This window comes from Dipodomys merriami, unplaced genomic scaffold (assembly GCF_024711535.1).
Source record: "Dipodomys merriami isolate MVZ:Mamm:240054 unplaced genomic scaffold, mDipMer1.0.p SCAF_17, whole genome shotgun sequence".
Lineage (NCBI taxonomy): Eukaryota > Metazoa > Chordata > Mammalia > Rodentia > Heteromyidae > Dipodomys > Dipodomys merriami.
In genome coordinates, this window is record NW_027203048.1 from 31363555 (window position 1) to 31385541 (window position 21987).

The following is a 21987-nucleotide window of genomic DNA, read 5'->3' on the forward strand; positions in this document are numbered from 1 at the left end:
GAACTTTACCTTCTTTGCACCTTACCCTGCCACTTAGCAGCTGACATTCCTGAAAAATGAGCTCTTTTGGTTCAATGTATTTGCACTAGAAGGAGCTGAGCCATAGCTCCTCCCTGTCAGCTAAGAAGGTAGGGGTTGGGTGAAAAGCTTTAGACTATAGGAATGTATTACTCTTGTCACTCAGATTCCATGAATACAAGCTGCTGGCATAGGAAATCAGTCTGTGCAGAGAGCTCTGGTCAGATGTCTGGACATGGGCTGCCCTCCGGCTTGGTGAGCCAAAAAACACCAGTGCTTTCAGCTTAAATTCTTAAATCCAAACTGGATGCTGGTAGCTCATGCCTGTAATTCTAGCTACTTGGGAGGCAGACATTAAGGAGGGTCATGTGGGGCTTGAGGCCAACTCAGACCAAAAGTTTGTAAGATTCCATCTCAACAAATAGCTAAGTGCATCAGTAAGTACCTGCCATCCCAGATAAGCAAGAGACAGATGAGGAGGGTTGGGATTCCAGGCTAGACCAGGCCAAAACAAAACAAAAAACTTCATGAGATCCCAACTCAGCAGATATATCTGGGTATGGTGGTGTATATCTATCATTTTAGCTACTGTGTAAAGCTTAAATAGGCCAGCCTGGGCAAAAAGCAAGACCCTATCTAAAAAGTAACTAAAGAGTTGGGCACTGGTGACTTATGCCTGTAATCCTAGCTACTCAGAAGGCTAAGATCTGTGGATCGTGGTTCAAAGCCAGCCCAGGCAGCAAAGTCTGTGAGACTTATCTCCAGTTAACCATCAGAAAACTGGAAGTGGAGCTGTGGCTCAAGACCCTGAGTGCCCAGACCCTAAGTTCAGGTTTCACGGCCAACAGAAAAACAAAAACTAAAGCAACAGGGCTCAAGTATGGCCCGAGAGAGTAGAGTGCTTGCCTATCAAGTGGGAAGTCATGAGTTCAAACCTCAGTATTACACCTCCCCTCCTCATAACCCCCCCACCCCCAAATCCTTAAATCCAAATTGGAAAGACTCCAAGAGGCCAGTTATGCAGAAGAGGAGAGTGACAGATAAACAGCTTTTGAAGAAAAGATACCACTTTGGTGAGGAGAGTGAAGTCAAGGGATTATGATGGGAGCACTTCTGGATAACTTCTGGTATTGTCACCCATTTTCACATCTTATGGCTAAAAGGGTTCTAGTCACAGCCTTGCTCTTTCTTCCTTTGTTTTTGTCTCTTCCTGGCAAGTGCCTTCCTGCTGCTTAATCTATCCCTAAAGCCAGGCCCTGACAAGAGTTCTACTTGCAAAAAAGTTGGGGATTGACTTTGTTGGAATTTGAGTTGAGCCAACATTTCCAGTTGTTCATAGCTCCCAGTCTTGATTAATATCCTCAGTACAGCACATGATTCCTTATGTCTTTCCCTTACCCTTCTATCTCATTGGGAATCACTTCATGCATTTCAGATACCACTCTTCTGAGATTCTCAGAAGAAAGGAAAAGCTGAGAACCTCTGCTTTCTTTCCTTCCTATTAGAGATGAAGTTTAACCACTTGATTGTTTTCCTGTTACTTTCATGCATTGCCTTTTTGTTTCAGTCCCAGTATTTGTTTTTTGTATATTATTTGAATCTGAAAGCCTAAAGACCAAGGGAGCCCCAACATAACCTATCTTAACCACATAATTATTTGTTAAAGGACAAATAAAATGAATGGTACTGACTACCTACCTATCATAGAGGATTTCATATGAAGCTCTCAAAATTAAATCCCCAAATAGCATTAATATGACCTGGGAACTTGCTAGGAGTACTTCTCATCTCCATCAGAAACTGGGAATAAGTTTTAGCACCTGTCACATGGCCTCTATGCGCGAGGAAGTTTGAGAAACAACCCCTTCTTAGTTCCTGCTGCTTTTGAGAAAAAAAATGAGGGGGCACTGGTGACTCATGCCTGTAATCCTAGATACTCAGAAGGCTGAGATCTGAAGATCACAGTTCAGAGCAAGCCTGGGCAGAAAAGTCCATGAGACTCATCTCCAATTAACCACCAAAAAGCTGGAAGTAGAACTGTGGCTCAAGTGGTCGTGAGCTAGCGTTGAGTGAAAAAGATAAAGGATAGTGCCTGGGCTATAATAAAAAATTAAAAAATGGGGGGGGGGTAGTGGTAGAATATGGAAGAGTATATTCCTTGAGTTCCCTCCAAGTAGGAGCAGATACAATCTGACAAATGAATAGTTGGGGGAAAGCATATTTCAGAACAAAGTTGTGAAATAGGAGAAAGGCATGCAGGTAGTTAGGAATGGCTCTGCCCTGCTGTGTTAAGAGAAGTCATTTGACATCTGTGGGCCTCACACCACGTGTGCCTTGTGGGGTCAGTTACCCACTCTAGGCTCCCACTAGATGAATGGGAGAGCCATTACAGCAAGAGGTGCAAATTGCAAAAAACAGAATATGTCAGCTCTGAGGACAGTTCAATTAGATATCGAGTACAGCTTTTTTTTGTTGTTGTTGTTGTTAAAAAAACAAAAACAAAAACACCTTGTTGGGTTTAACCTTAAGAGCAAAAATCCCAGCAACTTGGCATCTGGAAAGGAAGTAGATGGTGCCTGGCCGCATCCTGTCCTGCACTGCACTGCTTTTTAACCTACACGTCTCTTACAGGCTGGTGTTAAACGTAAGCAAGTACTATACTCTCTGAAGTTTCTTTGAAAACTTGTCCATGTACTATTAAAATGTGAACTATGGCTTTAGTTCCCATGATTCTATTTCCTTATAAAGAAAACTTCTACATGTACTACAAATTCTAATGTTGTTGCTTATCAGAAAATAATGTAGGACAGTTCAGGTATGAACTTTATTTTAGTCCTCCCTTCTGGAAAGTGACAGAGCTAGAGGTAGAGCTTTTAAGTTTTCAGTGAAGGGGAGCTTCGCAGCCATATGTCTGTTCATGGCATATTTGCACTGTGCACCTTATCAAAATGAACCAGGAGAATTTAATAAGCCGCTCATCTTTAGATTCCAGTGCCTATTCTTCCTCTTTGCCTAACATGTTCTGTTGACATTGAGGCCCAGCTATTAGAAGTAATAATTACGATGAAGTAAATGATGAGGACATGATAAGCATTTTTCTAACTTGAAATTCTCTGCAGGATAAGCTGAATTAAAAATTTGGGCTGGGAAGGTGGCTCAGTGGTAGTGCTTGCCTTGCATGCATGAGGCCCTGGGTTTGATTCCTCAGCACCACATAAGCAAAAAGAAAAAAGCCGGAAGTGGCCCTGTGGATCAAGTGGTAGAGTGCTAGCCTTGAGCTGAAGAGCTGAGGGACAGTGCCCAGGCCCAGAGTTCAGGCCCCGTGACTGGACCCCCCCCCCAAAAAAATGTGGCAGTTGTTAATTATTTTATGAGTAGACAGGACCTCCCATTTAAAAGCTTGGTTGTAGGTTACTAAACTGCTTCCAAGCAGGAAGATGCTCAGAAATAAAATAGTAAAATAAAGCTGAAATTTTAAAATAGGGTCCTTTTTAGTTGATTCTTTTAATTAACAGGTATTCATTGTTTACCTGCTTTTCCATGAGCAATTGTCATCTGTTAGAACTTGTGTGGGTCAGCATGTTTCAGCAGTGTAAGAAATGCTGGCTGAGTTGACCAAACATAAAAGGAAATAGCAGCCTTGTGTCCAAGTGGGAGTGGGGGACTCAGGTAGAGGTAAGGGACCCAGGTAGGGGGGGTTCATGCATGTTTAGGGTGGCCAGAGCTTAAGAATACAGAGGGAAGTGGAGCGCTAGCCTTGAGCTGAAGAGCTGAGGGACAGCGCCCAGGCCCAGAGTTCAGGCCCCATGACCGGACCCCCCCCCCAAAAAAAAAAGAGTACAGAGGGAAGATGGTAGAAGGCATTTGGAAAGATAAGGAACTGTAAGGTTTAGAAGTTTTGGAAGTAAGTCAGACACTGAGAAACTACTAGAGAACTTCAAATAGAAGAATAACTTCATCTAGTTTTTAAAATTGTTTACTCATCTGAGCCCTGTGGAGGATGGTTGTTTTGGAGGGTCATGGTCACCGGAGGCAGGGAACATGTGTTGCATTCCTTGGTGTGTGACAAGCTTAGAAACAACATTAACTTCCTTGAATTTGGAATTTTGTTATTTAGTGTGATCTGCAGATGACTTGGAATATGTTAGAAATGCAGCCTCTTAGGTCTACCTCGGACTTAGGCATATGTCAGACTTACTGAGTCAGAAACTCATTTTAGCAAGATCTTTTTTTTTTTTTTTTGTCAGTCATGGGGCTCGAACTATGGGCCTAAGCGCTGTCCCTCAGCTCTTCAGCTCAAGGCTAGCGCTCTACCAACTTGAGCTACAGTGCCACTTCTGGTTTTCTGGTGGCTTATTGAGTCTCACGGACTTTCCTGCCCAGGCTGGCTTTGAACCGTGATCCTCACTCAGTTCTCAGCCTCCTGAGTAGCTAGGATTACAGGCGTGAGCCACTGGCGCCTGGCTTTAGCAAGGTCTTCAAGGGGCTTTTGTGCACATTCCATTTTTATTTTTATTTTGCCAGTCCTGGGACTTGATCTCAGAAACTGGGCACTGTCTTGGAGCCTGTTTGTGCCCAAGGCTAATGCTCTACCACTTGAGCCACAGTGCCACTACCAGCTTTTTCTGAGAGGTTTATTGGAGAGAAGAGTCTCAGGGGCTTTTCTGCCCAGGCTGGCTTCACACAGCCCTCCTGAGATCTCAGCTTCCTGAGTAGCTATGATTACAGGCCTGAACTCACCAATGGCTTGCATGTTCAAATTTAAGAGTAACTGCCTAGGTAATAGTTGCTACCTGTCACTTCTTCCCCTCTTCCACATGAATAGAAAAGGTCTAACCTTGACGTTTGTACCTTAGATATAGATCATGATAAACCTATGAGAATTGTTTACGTCTTGGGGTGTGTGCATGTGTGTAAGTAAACTGTCATTTTAACTATAAAAATCTTGAAAATCTGGGGCTGGGAAGGTGGCTCAGTGGTAGAGTGCTTGCCTTGCATGCATGAGACCCTGGGTTCGATTTCTCAGCACCACATAAGCAGAAAAAGCCAGAAGTGACGCTGTGGCTCAAGTGGTAGAGCACTAGCCTTGAGCTGAAGAGCTGAGGGACAGCACCCAGGCCCAGAGTTCAGGTCCCTGACTGGCAAAAAAAAAAAAAAAAAAAAAAAAAAAAAAAAAAAATCTTGAAAATCTGAATGTATAATCGTTAAAGTTTATTATTAGTCTAAGATATTATAAGGCTTTATATGTTGGCTGGCTAACTTCTAGCTTTGTAAGTCTTGGTAGAGCTTGGGATTTTCCTACTTGGTAATCATGCAGTTATAGAAATGTGTGAGGATAAAAAATTTTATTTTCATTTATCTGTTTAGTATTAATGGGGAATTAGAAAAATACTTTGAGCCAGTTTGTTTAAATTATTCTGGAATTTTAGCAAGATGTCTACATGAAGTGGCAGCATCCGTATCTCCTTTACAATTAAACCCTTCATATTCCTTTAAGCTGCTGTCATCATCATCATCATCATCATTGTGTGCCAGTTCTGGGGCTTGTCTCTGAGCTTTTTTGCTCAAGACTGGTATTATACCACTTGAGCCACACCTACTTTTGGCTTTTTGGTGGTTAATTGGAGATAAGAATCTCTTAGACTTTCCTGCCTGGGCTGGCTTCAAACCTCCATCCTCAGATCTTAGCCTCTTGAGTAGCTAGGATTACAGGTGTGGTACCAGGCTTAAGCAATTTTTTTTCAATGAAGCAAAATACCACATATTAATAGAGTGAGTCTATATTTAATGTTGTTGTTCTTCTGACTGGTTAGACTTCATTCCACTTTAATGCATATCTTGCAGTGTTTTCAGGTTTGGGGGCTAAAGGGGAAACAGTAAATGAAAGTATGTATTCTTTGATAAATGCTCACTTTGAGTTTGCAGATGAAGTTCTTAAGTGGTTGGTATTGATTAGGGAGGGGAGAAGAGCACTTGTTGAAACCTGTTGGCTTAGGGGAAAGGAAAGGACTAGAGAAAGGACTGCATTTACCCAACACCTTCCAGCTTCTCCCTGAAAGGAGGACCGGTTGGTTCTCCTGCTGGAGTAGAGGGGGGTTAGAGCAGTGACTCTGGTGATGGTTTGTTTCTCCAAGGCAGGGCTGACAGTCATTATTGAACAAAGTTTCATTTCTAGCTGTTTCTTTATAGTATCTAAACACGTTTTAATGTGTTTATTGTATCAGTTGTATTATGATATCGTCATGAGAAATAAAAATGAAAGTTCCTACAATCCCAGCCATCTAACTTTCCAATAGATGCTCATTATGTACATAAGGTTTAGCACTGTGATAATTATTATGTACATTGAGTTTTGTCTAAGTATCTTGTTTTTACATCTTAAGTACCTCAGCAAACATTGCCAGTATGCTTTGCAAATCAGAGTAGTTTATTTACAGTCTTATTTCTAGAATGAGGGTAATACAAATTTTGTATAATGAGATTCTCCTGAATTAAACAAGATTCTCTTCGGACACTGATTAGTTACATGGTCCATTGCATGCAATAAGTGACCAGTCCATGACAATTATGCTTATTTACAGGTCCTGGTTAAATAGGCAGACACAGCAAGGGTGAGCCTTCTGAACTTGAGCTGAGTGCCTTAACACCCACCCCACCCTTGAAACCTCTGGGTGTGGTTTCCTTCAGTGTGCTAGAAGAACATTTAGTTTGTCTGAAAATGCACCCCACTGAAACATCCTTTCTCCTTTAGAAAGGCTACCAGGCTGATGGCAGGTACTTGGGTTCTGTGACATTTGATGTAGGTTGAAGGTCACAGTGGTATTGCCTCTCCCAAGTTCTTAAAAAGCATCAGAAGCAGCTACTACTGAAGCCTGAACTTCCAGCTCTAGATCAGAGAGCCGCCTTTGTCAGAGACCACTACCATGTCCAGACTAATGTGACCGCCTTCCATGGAGATGTTGAATGCTTCTACTGTGTTTGCTTTTGAAAGGCCTTTCTTAGCCTTTCTTTCTCCTCCAACTCCATTTTCAAAAGGCACAAGACCTTTAAGTAGAAAATACAGTAATCACAGTAGCATGGAGACATAGGCTGGCCTATATTTGGTTTTACAAAGACCTTGTGAAAGAGTTAACCTTTTGGATGATGAAATGATGCAAGTGGAAAAGTTAATTTGAGGATCAATCACTGCAGCACATTCTGTTCATAAAGAATGAGCAAAACACAAATAGTCTGGAGGCTCTGTTCTTCTCTGGTGACAAAGATATTACATAAGCTGTGTCATTTTTTAGGTGAAAATCCCTTCACTCCCACCTTGGAGCAATTGTGAAATTTTTTTCTTTTTCTTTTTCTTCTTCTTCTTCTCCTTCTCCTTCTCCTTCGCCTTCTTCTTCCTCTTCTTTTTGCCACTTTCTGGGGCTTGAACTCAGAGCCTGCGTACTGTCCCTGAGCCTCTTTGTGCCCAAGGCTAGCACTCTGCCACTTGAGCCACGGAATGTCCTGCCTTTTCTGGCAGTTTGTTGGAGATAAGAGTCTCACAGACTTTTCTGCCTAGGCTGGCTTCGATCTGTGATCCTCAGATCGCAGCCTCCTGAGTAACTAGAATTACAGGTATGAGCCCCCAGCCTCCAGTTTGTACTGGAATTTTTGGAAGTAATCTAAGAACATATCATTTGCAAAGGGGTGTGTGTGTGTGTGTGTGTGTGTGTGTGTGTGTGTGTGTGTGTGTGTGTGTGTGTGTGTGTGTGTGTGTGTGTGTGTGTGTGTGTGTGTGTGTGTGTGTGTGTGTGTGTGTGTGTGTGTGTGTGTGTGTGTGTGTGTGTGTGTGTGTTCAGCCTGAAATCATTATATAAACCTTAAGACATTTTGATGGCATTGGTATATGGAATAGGAGGTTACAGCCAAAATGGTAGAAAACCAAATGATTTCATAAAATGTGGCCTTGACATTTCTCAATTAGGCTTCTTCATTTGGGTGCTGTGTAGCCTGAGCTATAGCTCATATTTCTTCCTCAGTCTTCCAAGTACTGGTATTACAGGACTGTGCCTGACTTGTTTTTGAAAGTCACTTGAACTGTTAAATGTTAAGTTTCTGTAGGTCAGCAGCTTGAATGTATAATATCTGAGACATGAATTTAAGACCTAATGCAAAGTGTGTTCCTGGTGCTTGAAAATGGTGCTCTGATTTCTATTGAGGGAGACATTTATACCTATAGAGGCTTAAACAATTTGCTATAAAATTCAGCCTTGCAGTAGTAGAGGGGTGATGTATCTTCAAACACCTGCTGAGCAGATGAAATCCCAGCTGTGCAGTCTTTGGGGAGGCCAAGGAAACAGATTGAGAACCTGGTGGTAGTTGTGGTTATGGTGAGGAGGGCGGCCAGCCAGGGCTTTATCTCTCCTTCCAGAAGCAGGGTGGAACATGGGCTCAGGACAGAAGCCAGCATTCAAATCCTGGCTTCAACCATGACTTTACCTCATTTTCTTCATCTAGGAAGAATTAAGTAGCCCATAGGCAGCTCTGGAGATTAAGTTACATATTAATAGTGTGCACATTTCACTCTGGTTTACCAGACAGCTTTGGATTTTAGCACTGAACATTCCATATTCAGGGAAATGAGTGGTGGGGCTCACCCTAATTAAGAAGGAAGGTACCTATTACCACAGAGATGATACTCAGGTAAAGATTGGTAAATTTTCAGGAGGATGTGTGTGTGTGTGTGTGTGTGTGTGTGTGTGTGTGTGTGTGTGTGTGTGTGTGTGTGTGTGTGTGTGTGTGTGTGTACACGTGTACATGGTAGATAAGTTTCATGAATGAGGGAATAAAGTAATGGAAGCACATAGGTAGCTGTTAAAATGAGTTCACTTTTCCCCTGAGAGGTGGCATCTCCTACTACTTAATAAACAAAATGTGTTGAATGAAAGAACAAATCACTCATAATGATTTTGTGTCTATGATGTTGTTATACTGAAACTATAGGAAAAAACTGAGCCTATTTACATTTTTTATATTTGCCCAGTGAACCTCTCCTTTTATAGCTCTTGTTTTAGGGGCCTTGTGTGAATGGATTCCTAAGACTGCTGGGTGTGAGGGAATTTTACTCTGTTGCTAGTTGAAGAGAAGGAAGTCCTCATACTATAAGAATTAAGGTGCTTAGAGAAATTGAAGTCATTCTCTAGAAGTTTTCTCTTTTATTTTTCTCCTTTGAGTAGAATGATCAGTAAGAGTATGTAATATGATGTAGCTACATTGCAAAAAAAATTTTTTTAATGTACCCAGTGCAACTGAGGTCCCCTTTCCTAGGTGTGGTAGTCGTTAACATATTTATATTGTGTTACAATAAAGCAAACACAACTTGTCTAACCACAAATGTGTTTTTGCTCTTGGAGGCATAACATGACTAATAGTTTTCTAGAAGCTCAGCAGGTAAATCACACTCTGATTAAATAGAGGCAAGGCCTCAGCTATTTAGATAATGTTAGTGTATGCATCCAGCCCATTCAACTGATGAAATAACAGAGAAAATGGAATTTTGGCCCAAGAACTACTTTCCAGCCTTTGGCGCCTCCCAATCACTCCCTTAAAAGAAAGTCTTTCTTTTTTCTTTTCCACATGTGTGTGTGTGTATGATTTCAGTTTATATGTATGATGTTAATTTTGAGGTTATTTCTTTTCACTTTAAACACAAGGAAGCAATTTTTAAAAGTCATATTCATTTAGCATTGGTCTTGACTGTAGCCTCATTACTGGGAGTTCTTGGCCACAGAACAATATACTATAATCAGCAGGATGATAAATTCATGTATTTTGGGGGTGGAGACAGGGAGAGTTGTGAGAGGCACTAGTGCAGTGGCCTGTTACACCAAATCCCCACAGCCATTATTGGTGTCTGCCACCAGTGTGACTGGAGTCCTGTGGGAAGCCAGGCCATAATCTGGCTGAGATCTCTCACCTGTGGTTGTCATTGGGTGATTCCAAAATGACCTTTCTTTATTTTCCTGTGAACTCATGAATTATGTCATGGTTCCCACTCCCTTTGTTTGATAAAGAACGGCTCTTTCTGTTCTGTTTCAACAAGAGGAGAAAGAGACACAGGCCACTTGGTGAGTCAGCATCTGCTTAGGGATCTTGTCATCGTCCATCCCCCGCGGGCCCCCTCCCCCCCACTCACAGTGTAACTTACTTAGGAAGATTCCTTGTACTAAAATCTAATTCCTGTTGGCCTAGGAGACCCAGTCATTAGAATAACTATGGTTTTTTGGCATACTTCAACCCCTGGTTAATCTTCTGCCTTGTCTGCCTCTGTCTACAGTTGGCCTAGGTACTTGGATCGCAGAAGCCCAGTTTCTTTCCCTGCCCTCAAGAAGCTCGTAGGACATAGATGGCATTTTGTTGTTGTTTGCTTTTTAAACAGGATCAGTGGGCATACATGGAAGTGGGGTGGGCTTCTTGAAGTGGAGAACACCCACCCTCCCCCATGAAAACTAAAAATTCAAATACAAAGACATTTTTTTGTGGGGAAAACATGTCAAGGCCATCTTTGTTCAGGCCCACTCAACTTGGCCATGGGCCTGCTGACAAGGGAAAAGACACCTTTCCATGACAATAGTCAACATTTATTTGTGGGCTAGACTTAGCTCATTTGCTTGTTTTTTTTTTTCTTTCCAATTTTTCATTGTGTAGCTCAGGCTGGCCTCACACATAATCCTCCTATCAGCCTCCTGCCTGCTGGGTCTACAGTTGTGGGGCACCATACTTGGCTTCTTTGCTACTTATTACATGCGTTATTATCTTACTTCACACTCAAGAACGCTAGCAATGGAGACAGAATTTATCTCTGTTTACAGAGGAGAAAACCCTGGCTAGGAGAGATGAGGTAATTTGCTCAGTGTAAGTGGTAGAGCTGGTCTTCCTCCCAAAGCCCTAGCATTAAACCTTTACTCCACACTGCCCCGGCTGAGATAGTTATCTTCTTTGGAGGATTTGGGTGTGGCTGGGTGTGGGTGCCGCATTTGAAGTCTAGTCTAGCTGTACCTGCTCACAGTTCCTTAAATCTCTGAAGCTACTTCCTTAGCTGGGGCTGCTCTGAAAGCATCCTGCCCTCTGAATGGTGGTATTTATGATGGGGTTTCCTTCCTCCTGCTGGTGGGGGCATCAGCTCTTCTCGCTCAGTGCTCCCCCTGCATTGATGATGGGTTGTGCTTGTGTGGGCAACATAGTAAACCAAGTGATACTATGAGAAACTCCATCAATGCTCTCTGGTTTGGGACAGGAGGTCATGCCCTTTCTACCACATTGCTCAGGAGTTGACTGAAGCCTGTGATGTAAACGTTAAACCAGAAGCTTCAACTGCTGAATGTGACTCGAAGAAAACATTTTTGGATGCCTTCCAGCACCAGCCAGGCACAAACTAGTACATCCTTTCAGTCACCCCTGTGAGCTGGCGTGTGCCACATCTGCTTCTTCAGACAGGTGAAATGTCCCCCAAGACAGGAAGTACCTGACAAGTGACAGAATGGAACCGTGGCAACCGGGATGTTAGCCACATTTCTTTGAACTTGAACTCTGTCTTCTAAATAAGTAGAGAGGCAAAGCCAGGCCTAGTGTACATAGCTGTCGGCCGAGGGATTGAAATTTTTAGTTTAAACCCAGAGCACTGTGTATTTTATTGTTCCTTTTATTAAGAGATTAGCCAAATTCACAGGTCTCCAGAAGATTTCCACTTAACCTAGCAACAGACTGAACACACAGCTGGGAAATGGAAAGCTCATCAGTTAGATTTCTCAAATAACCAATTTCTGATAAAGCTGTTGCTGTTGATGAGTAAATCCTCCCATTATAAACAATGCAGCCAGCTAATTTGCTTATCGTTGATATTGTAAGCACAGCTTTAGGGGGATGAGTAATGCCTTTGCATATCGCCAAGGGCAGAACTGACATCACTCACACATGGATAGAGTGTTTAGTGATACAAGTGAGGTATTTGGGAGATGGAATTTGAGCCATATGCTAGTTTCAGTTCAGTGACGGGGAGGATTGGTTTGTCAGCATCCTAGGGAACATTAGAGACATGGCTATAGATACAATGGCCATGATTGTCAGGGTTCTGGATTTGAGCTGCTAGATGAAATAACCGCAGCAGGAATATGTGTGGTAATACAATGAAACAGTGAGTTGATGGCAGCCAGACTGCATGACGGCGCTCCACTTCAAGGTATCAAGGGCTCATTTGAATCGGTCCACTAACTTTGAAGCAAAGAAGGGAAGTATGTCTACATACATTAGGAAAGTTTTGTCCCAACATGCCTCTGCTTGGATAGTCCTGAGAACTATATCTTTTCCCATTTTTTTCAATACAGGAAATAACCTATAGCCTAAAAGAAACATAAATGGGTGAGTGCTTAGGGCAGTGCCCAGAACTGAACCAGTTTGTTAGTTCATGGCACCAGCATTAAAAGGAAAGGTGGTGACGGTGGTAGTGTGTGTTACCCAGGTCCTGCTCCCCTTTCTGCTGTTACCTTGGCTCAGTTAATGACTTCTAAAGCTAACACGTCCATGGCAGGTGTATGTAGCTGTTGACTCTATTGCTTTAGTTTCACTCAGTATTTTGACCAAGTTTTCCTACTTTCTAAAGCATATCCTCAAAATCCAACTTGCAAAGTCTCAAAGTCAGATGTTTATTCTATAGTTGATACATTATTACAGACTGATAGTTGGAATAGAGTAGTGTTAGCCCAAAGAACTCCCTTCCCATAGCTTAGTACAATCCTTAGTACAATCCTTCCGATAGTATGCTCTTTCCCCTCTCCACAGCTTAGCATGCTCCCTTCTTAGGCAAATGCTAGGCCCAAGTAGTAAAGGCAGTAAATAATCAACCAGTAAATAATCAGCCTCCAAACCCCTTTACCTTGGGATGGCACTTCTCTGGGGCAGCTACCACCATATAAGGCAACAAGAGCCCCTTAGAGTGACCTTCAGGTCTGGGCAGTTGCAGGACCCCTTATCTACTATTTGGACAGCAGCCATAAATCCTAGTCTGCCATGATGAAGCCCCTGGCCCACACGTCCACACCAGGGTCTCTGCCTCCTAGCCCCTCCTAGTCCTTTCTAAACTTCTAGTTTATATGAGTCACCTCAGACAATAGCCCTCGCTTCTTCTTACTTCTCCCTTGTGAAAGGGGTCTTGATGGCTCCTTTCCCAGCAATAAACTTTTCTTTGTTCTCTGTACCTGCATGTCTGCGTGGTTTCCTGGCAAAGTCCAAATAATCTAACAAGTAGTATGCACTTCCTAATTAAGAATAAGTGTGGACAGGGAATGTGGCTTAGTCGTAGAGTGCTTGCCTAGCATGTATAAAGCCCTGGCTTCGATTCCTTAGTACCACATAAACAAAATAAAGCCAGAAGTAGTGCTGTGGCTCATGGCAGCTTTTAGAACACCTGTCATGTGAGTATCCATTTTGAGGATAAGGAGACTGAGGCCTAAAGACGCCTAAGTGTAGGGGGCAGCCACTGTCTGAAATGACATTCTAAAAGGGAATACTAGGTTAAAAAGTACCAAATGTTAGATGGGATTTTGCCTCCTCTTTGTTAGCAAAAAGCTGATCTTGGCGTAGGTTCAGACAATCAGCTGTTTAGCAGCTGACATTGGCAAAGTGACCTTGAATAACAAACTTGGTTTGGGTTCTCTGGGTTCCCGGAATTGAATCTGTGGAAGAAACTAAAGAGAAAGCAATAGGAAAAGTACATCCTCATGCAAAGAGCAGGAAGGCAGATAGATCCCTACATCAACTCCAGCCTTGTTCAGTGTTGGCAGCAATGGTGGTGATGGTCATGGTATTAAGTTGTAGCAGCTTGATGCTACAGTCTTAAGTATTTGCATCATTGATTCATATGTTCCTCACAACATCCTGTGGAGTTTTAGTACATTAGGAGGATGAAGAGACTGAGGCACCCAGGATGTTGTCCAAAGATGCTTAACTTTGTAAATACCAGAGCCAGAATCCCAACAGGCAGTCTGCTCCTATTTCTTAAACCTTTTTATTACTGCCTCTTGAGTATTCCCTACACGATAATTTCTAATAAACACCTGATCTCTAGGACCTCAGCAGCTTTGATTTGGGAAAAGCAATTACTGAGAGGTAGACATTCTTGATTCTGTTCCAACCTTAAAGGGCTTTTGTAGACTCGTTCTTGATTGGTGAAGGCACCAAAGGGCAGCATGGTAATCCTGTGTGTAATTCCAGCCTTCCCTGATCTTGGAACACTTTCTTTCCTGTTCCTTGATGGTAGTTAGCTCTGGTGATTCTGGCAGAATAAAAGGGACGCAGCTGACAGAACAGATTCTTACGGTCCAGATTTTGCCACTCTATAGCCAATGATTTACAAAGGACCTAGAGTCAAGAGTGCTAGTATTGAAGTCAAATTTTGGAGTTAAAAGTGTGTTATTCGCTCCTGAGGCACTGATTACACCGAAAGTGACTGGAGCAATTTTCAAAGGTGACAGTTATTACCTAGAAATATGGAATTGGGCCAAAAAAAACTAGTTTTTAGGGTTTTAAGTTCTAGAAGTTCACTAATATTTCTTGACTTTAACCATTTTCAGCTGCTGGATTGTTTATTGGCATGTTTAGGCCAAATGGTCTTTTGTTCTATGATGTCCACGTGTGAATAAAAGTAGATAATCCCTAGTTCTGGTTGAGCTGTTGCTGCATATCCTAAGTAAAGACTTCCAGCTGCTATTTGCATGTTTTTGTTTGTCATCCCCCCCCTCCCCCTCAGGCCATCTTTTGAGTCTCCCTGTAGCAAGAATAATACCAGTTTTTAAGAGAGGCATCAGTTCATTCACACCTCTGCTTAATACCCCAACACCACACCCTTTGTTTTTTCTTTCTGGCAGTTGTCTTCTAAATTTATTGCCTGAGAAGCAAGCTACTGATTTGTACTTAGTGTTTCTTTTACCATCTTCCAGAATTGGTGTAATTTGTCCTGAGCATGTGTCCACTGATGATTTTTTTTTGTGGGGTGGGAGTTGTGTATGTTCTGCTTGGAGAGTCTAGAATCATAAGACATATCATAGGATTATTGGGCTAGTAAATGCTGGGTTTGTTCTCTTTGGCCACTCTGTCCAGAAAAATGTCTTTCTTGGCTTCACATGGCTCACCCAAAAGTTGCCAGGTCACGGCTCTGTTTCTCTTTTCCAAGAAGTTTTATTTGGAGAATGTCATAGAGCAACCCCCTTGTGTCTATGTGTATGTTGTATATTCCTATTTTCTTCCCTTTTCTTTCTTTTTCTTTTCCTTCCTTCCTTCCTTCCTTCCTTCCTTCCTTCCTTCCTTCCTTCCTTCCTTCCTTCCTTCCTTCCTTCCTTCCTTCCTTCCTTCCTTCTTCCCTCCTTCCCTCCCTCCTTCCCTCCTTTCATTCTTTTTTTTTTTTTTTTGGTTTGGTTTTGGTTGTGGGGCTTGAACTCAGGGCCTGGGTGCTGTACCTCAGCCTCTTTGTGCTCAAGGCTATTGCTCTACTACTTGAGCAAAAGCACACTTTGGTTTTTGAGTTGTTAATTAGAGATAAGAATCTCACAGAGACTTTTCTGCCCAGGCTGGCTTTGAATGTCAGATCTTCAGATCTAAGCTTCCTGAGCAGCTATGTTTAACAGGCTTGAGCCACCAGCTCCCTGCTTTTCTCTTTTGAGAATAAAGCTTCTTGCAGATGTATGTGGTTATCTGTACTTTGATCTGTAGTATATTTAGAATACCAGAGTTGCCAGGTACCAATGACTCATGCCTGTAATCCTAGCTACTCAGGAGGCTGAGCTCTGAGGATCATGGTTCAAAGCCAGCCAGAGCAGGCAAGTCTGCTTATAAATAAACCACTCAGAAAACCGGAAGTGGCATTGTGGCTCAAGTGGTAAAGCACTCACCTTGAGCTGAAGAGCTGCGTGACAGCGCCTAGGCCCAGAGTTCAAGCCCCACGAACGACCAAAAAATAAATTAAAAAAAAATACCAGAGCCATGTCAGAGCCATAGAATAAAGTTTCACCTGTGGCATCCATTGGTATAAGAGTATCATTCCAAAATTTTTTGGTTGGTTGTGGGCTTGAACTTCCGGGCCTTGCTGTTGTCCCTGAGCTTTTTCACTCAAGGCTAGTGCGCTATCACTTTGAATCACAGCACCACTTCTGGATTTCTAGTAGTTCATTGGAGATAAATTTCACATACTTTCCTACCCAGGCTCGCTTTGAACCACAATCCTCAGATCTCAGCTTCTTAAATACCTAGGATGGGGCTGGGAAGGTGGCTCAGTGGTAGAGTGCTTGCCTTGCATGCATGAGGCCCTCGGTTCAATTCCTCAGTGCGACATAAGCAGAAAAAGTTGGAAGTGGTGCTGTGGCTCACATGGTAGAGCGCTAGCCTACAGCTGAAGAGTTGAGGGACAGTGCCCAGGCCCAGATTCAGGCCCCACAACTGACAAAAAAAAAAAATGACTTAAGTAGCTAGGATTACAGGTATGGAGCCACTAGCACCCAGCTAAAAAGATCTGTTTTTATTATTATCATTTTTTAAAAGATTGGTTCAACCAGTATGGTTCTTTTTTGGGGTGTGTGGGGGGGGGGCGACTGTAGGAACCACATAATACCATAAAGAAAAGTTTCTGGAAATACCCACTCCTTGTCTTTCATGCTCATCTGTAGGGACTTGGCCACTCACTGCGCAGCAGTTACCTGTTTGATAGGGCTAGTACACAAGCTATCTTCCCTGCTTACTCATGTACACTTCAAGGCTGCATGTGGAGCATATCATGGGAATCAAGCCTTGCTCTTTGTCCTGCTTTTGAATTTGGAAGATGTAGCTGCTGAATGGAATTCTGAAAAGAACCTTAAGTCCCAGAAACTCCTGACTTTTGATTGTTGGGATTGTATAGTGTCTTAGAAAATTGTTTAGTAAACATATTAACTGATTTTAGCCAATAACGCATTAGGACTAAAATGACTGTATTATATACATCAAGCTTTGGCAAAAAGTGCAGTGTGACACAGAGATCCCCAAAATGTGAAAGTAAAATAGCCTCCAGCAGTTAACTCTGTTGACTTTGGAAACAGGTTCAAAACCCAAATCTCTGCCCAACTTCATGTTTCCTTTCTCCTCCCAGGGCTAAGGCTGCTGCTGAGAGTTGCCCTTTGGTGTTGCTAGGACCAACCAACTGGTGTGACCTTAAGTAAATAATTGACAGGGGCCTACTTTCATTTACTTTACAGCTCTAGGTAAAAGAGGTTTGGGGCAGGTTCTGACAGCCTCTAGGCCCCTATGGGGAAGGTGGCCACTGACAAAAGGCAAGCTTCTGAAATGGTTAGAGGGAACCCAGAAATTTTTTCTTTAAGCTGGATGACAGAGGCTGGTTTTCTTCAGATAATTCCATCTGAGCCAGTTTGCTGGTGGATCACACTTATAATCCTCGTTACTCAGGAGGCTGAATTCTGAGAATCAAGGCTTGAAGACAGCCCAGGCAGACAAACCTGTTCAGTTTTTTTTTTTTTTAAATCAGCCTAAATCAGAAACTGAAGATAATGGCTCAGGCACAAAAGCCCCAGCTATAGGCAAAAGAGCTGAGCAAGAAGCAGGGCGCTGGTGGCTTATGCCTGAAATCCTAGCTACTCAGGAGGCAAGAGCTTGAGGGTTGATATTCAAAGCCAGCTCCTGCAGGAAAGTGTGAGACTCTTATCTCCACTTAACTAAAAGAAAACCGGAAGTGGCACTGTGGCTCAAAATGGTAGAAAACTAGCCTTGAGCTGAAGAGCTCAGGAAAAGTGCTCAGACCCTGAATTCAAGTCCCAGAATCCACCCCCCCACCCCCACCCCATGCAAAGAGAAAAAAAGCCAAGCAACAGCAAGATTGCAAGCCCTGGTTCAGAGCATGTATGTGCATGCACGCACACACGTCCCTTTTGCTTTTGTTTTTTTTTTAAGTAGGATCTCATGTTTTGGTCTGGTCTGGCTTTGGCTATTTATGCTTCCCATGTAGCTAAAATAAGAGGCATGTGGCACTGTGTCCAGTCTTTTCTGTTGAGGAAGGGTCTTGAGAACTTTTCTGCTCTGACTGGCCTATAACTGTCGATTCTCATAACCTCACCCTGCCAGCTTATAGCCTGTTTCCTAAATATACACTGAAAGAGCACAGTTGAAAGCACAGGCTGTAGGATTTGGATCAGCAGCGTTGCCCTCAGCTGCTTATCTGTGTGTATTAGTACAAGTGGAGAAGGGAGAGCCTGGCCTCATCCCCAACCTTCTCACTGTCCTCAGTGTTGGGGAGGAACAGATGCCTTGAATGGATACTTCTCCGTGAAAGCTGGCATGAGACGCAGGTGGAGACTCCTCCTCACTCACACAGACTATCCTCCCACGGTGAGGATGCTGAGTGGTGTGGGCAACCCTGGCTGAAACTGAGCCGCTGCTGCCTCTGCGCTAGTGCAGCTCCCCCTCCTGGGCTTCCAAGCCAACCGTGGGAAACCCCCCTTGGGGATGAAGGGGTGTTGATTGGTTGGGATCTTTGTTGTTGCTGTTGTTGTTGTCTGTCAAGGGGCTTTTAACTCAAGGCCTGGGCATTGTTCCTGAATTCTTTTTGCTCAAGGCTAGTGCTCTACCACTTAAGAGCCACAGAACCACTTTGGGTTTTCTGGCGGTTAATTGGAGATAAGAGTCTCATGAACTTTCCTGCCCCGACTGACTATGAACCATGATCCTCAGATCTCAACTTCTTGAGCCATCAGCTCCTGGCTTGGTATTTTTTATTTTATTTTTTAACTTTTTGTTTTTCCTGAGATCTCTTTGAAACTAAGGGTGCAGCCTACCATTTAAGAAAAAGTGTCCCACGGGGCTGGGAAGGTGGCTCAGTGGTAGAGTGCTTGCCTTGCATGCATGAGGCCCTGGGTTGATTCCTTAGCACCACGTAAGTAGAAAAAGCCAGAAGTGGCACTGTGGCTCAAATGGTAGAGTGCTAGCCTTGAGCTGAAGAGCTGAGGGACAGAGCCCAGGCCCAGAGTTCAGGCCCCACGACTGGCAAAAAAGAAAAAAAGAAAAAGTGTCCTACACCTTGAAGTAATGACAGAAGTGAAAACCTTTTCTCCTTTGTTATTACTGCTTCCTCCTCTGACTAATTAGCCAGCCACTGCTGGTATCGTTAACTTTGTTCATAATCCTGAGCATCTGTCTGTAGGAATTGCCTCAAGAGAAAGAAAAGGAAGCTCAACTAAACATTTGTGTTGCTCTTGCTAATTACCCTAAGCTATGCTTTTTATTATTATTATTAATTAATCACCCTACTTGCCTCCAAATCCCAACGAAGAACTTTTCCCTGTGCTAGAGAACAGACACTCCACTCTTCCCTGGCTGTAGACGTGCCGCTTCGCGGTTTGGTGTGTAGGCTACCTGTAATTAGCAGAGCAAGAACAGGGTGGCTCTGGAATCCACTGTACAGGAAAAACACATCTGGAAGCCTGATTGTATGTAACCTTGGCTTGCTCAAAGCTTTTTGTCTATGCTGATGCTGGGTGGAAGCAGATGCAGGAGTAAAATTCTTTGGTCTTTTTTTTAAAAAAAATGTGATAGTAAAATAGTTAAAGAAACTTGACTTTTTAAGTCACTAAGAAAGTCCAAGAAAAATGTATTTTAACAAAGATTGGGATGGGAGAGAGTGAGTTAAGGCATGTTTTGCCATGTATAAAGGTGGCGTTTAGAGGAGGGGGTCAGCCATGGGTCTAAATTAGTAGTGACTACAAGCCAGGGCTCTTGGACAGGGCCTGGGAATACACTTTTCCCAGATGCTGTGCATACCTGGAAATGAGAATGGCTTTTTTCCCTAGTAGACTTCAAACAAAAACAAAACCCACATGTGGAGGATTATTTCTGATGAGCACATCTGCATTGAATCATGTAAAACTCTCATACTGGGAATTGTTAGGAATTTAGGTTAGGATACCTTTAAGAGATTAACTCAAAGGGTTCTCATAGATGGGTTAAACTTTTCTCAGAACTCAAAACAACCTAATTTCACCGTAGGTACAGCCTAATGTCTTTGCTAGTGCAGAAGGCTCTAGTATAGTGGGGGCTCTAGAGTTAAATTTGCTTTGTGACTGGGTAAACCTTGGACCTCTCTAAGCTTTAGTTTGCTCTTACGCAAAGTATGTTTGATGGTGAGGACTCAGTTCATTCACACAATGGTTGTGACAATTAAATGAGTTTCAGTGAAGTGCTTACGAGAATGCCTGGCCCCTGTAATCACTCAATAAACCCTGACCATGGAGGTGTGGGTATGGGAGGTGCTGCTTTAAATTCTCTCCCATTTGGGACCATGTGCACAGGGCTTCCTGCTTGGCATAAATAACATCAACTGTGTTAGGCTCTGGTCTTCACCCTGAAGCTGGACGGTGATGTTGACTGACCACCTCTCTGTCAGTTGACTCCAGAGTACTTTGGTCCTACCTGACATCCACACCCTCTCCCCCCCCCTCATTCCATGCAGTAGAATCACTTGACAAGGCTGTCCTTTGTTCCCAATTCTTAGTGTAGCAACTTCCTAAGAATGGGATACTCTTTCCTTTAGTTGAAATCTGAAGTGGAACCAGAGTAAATAAAGGATCTAAAATGGGATTTTTTTTTTTTTCTGCCTGAAGTGCAGGTGAGAGGTCCTTGATCTTTGGGCTTTTGCTTTGCCCCTTTTGTGTTTTTTGTTGGAAACATGATTGGAAGCTACTCCTGACACTGACACAGTAGACCTCGGTATTTTGTCAGTGAATGATACTTTAAAAAATAAAAAATGTCCCAGGCCAGGTGCTGGTGGCTCACGCCTATAATCCTAGCTACTCTGGAGGCTGAGATCTGAGGATCATGAGGATCTGAGTCCATGAGACTCTTTATTTCCAATTAACCACCAGAAAACCGGAAATGGCGCTGTGGCTCAAGTTGTTGAGCACTTGCCTTGAGCTGAAAACCTGAGGGATAGTGCCCAGGACCAGAGTTCAAGCCCCTTGACCAACCACAAAAAAAAAAAAAAAAAAAAAAAAGTCCTGGGGCCCCTACCTATTAAAAGGAAGTTTTAATCATATTTGCTTGCTTTATTAAGCTTATAAATATTGTAAACAGTTAAATATTGATGTAGTATTCTTAGGAAGGAAGATATGAGAATTCAGGGTGGTATTTCATTTTAGACTATTCTTTGAAGATAGCAATTCACATATAGGACCTTTTATTGTACCCAGAGAGGATTTGTTTTTCTCCAGCTTTTGTATTCCTACTCATCAATCTCAGACCCATTGGAGAAACTTAGTTCTATTGTCAAACAAAAATTGCCTGTTCCCAAATGAAAATGACATTAAATTATTTTTCAAAATTGCTATGTTCTCAGAGATGGGAGGGAGGGAATGAGAAAGAATGAGGGAACAGCTGATACTAAGTAAAAGGAAAGAAGTGTACTTATCACCTGATGTATGTAAAGGTAACCCCGCTGTATATACCTCTAAAACAACAATTAAAAAATTGCTGTGTTCTTATTTTAAACATATATTTTATCTTTCCTAAGAAAGATACACAAGTGAAAATGCTTCTGATCTTTTCCTCTGCCCCCTTAGGTAATTACAATTAGTGATTTAGAAAATATCCTTCCATACCTTTCATGCAGCATCCTATTTAAGTATTTATAAGATCATGCTAAATATATACATAGTGCCCTAAGGGACTTCCCTGCATTTGGTAATGTATGTAGTAATCTTTCTGAGCTTGCATCCTGTACATTTTCTTTATTCTTTTTAATATGTATGCATATTATACTGATGGACCATACTTTAAGTTAGTTGATTGATTTAATTAATCAACCTATTAATCTATTAATGCAGATTTAGATGTTTCTGGTTCTTAGTCTTTCCTGTTTTGCTGTTTTTTGTATAATTATTTTAAAATAATATATATACATACTATGCATCTTTT

The 21987-nt window shown here is 42.5% G+C and overlaps 1 protein-coding gene across 4 annotated transcripts in view; it reads left to right on the plus strand.

The window, feature by feature from the left end:
* The window catches only part of Sptbn1 (spectrin beta, non-erythrocytic 1), a 188551-nt gene that overhangs the window by 82222 nt on the left and 84342 nt on the right, over positions 1 to 21987 (plus strand). The window lies entirely within an intron of this gene.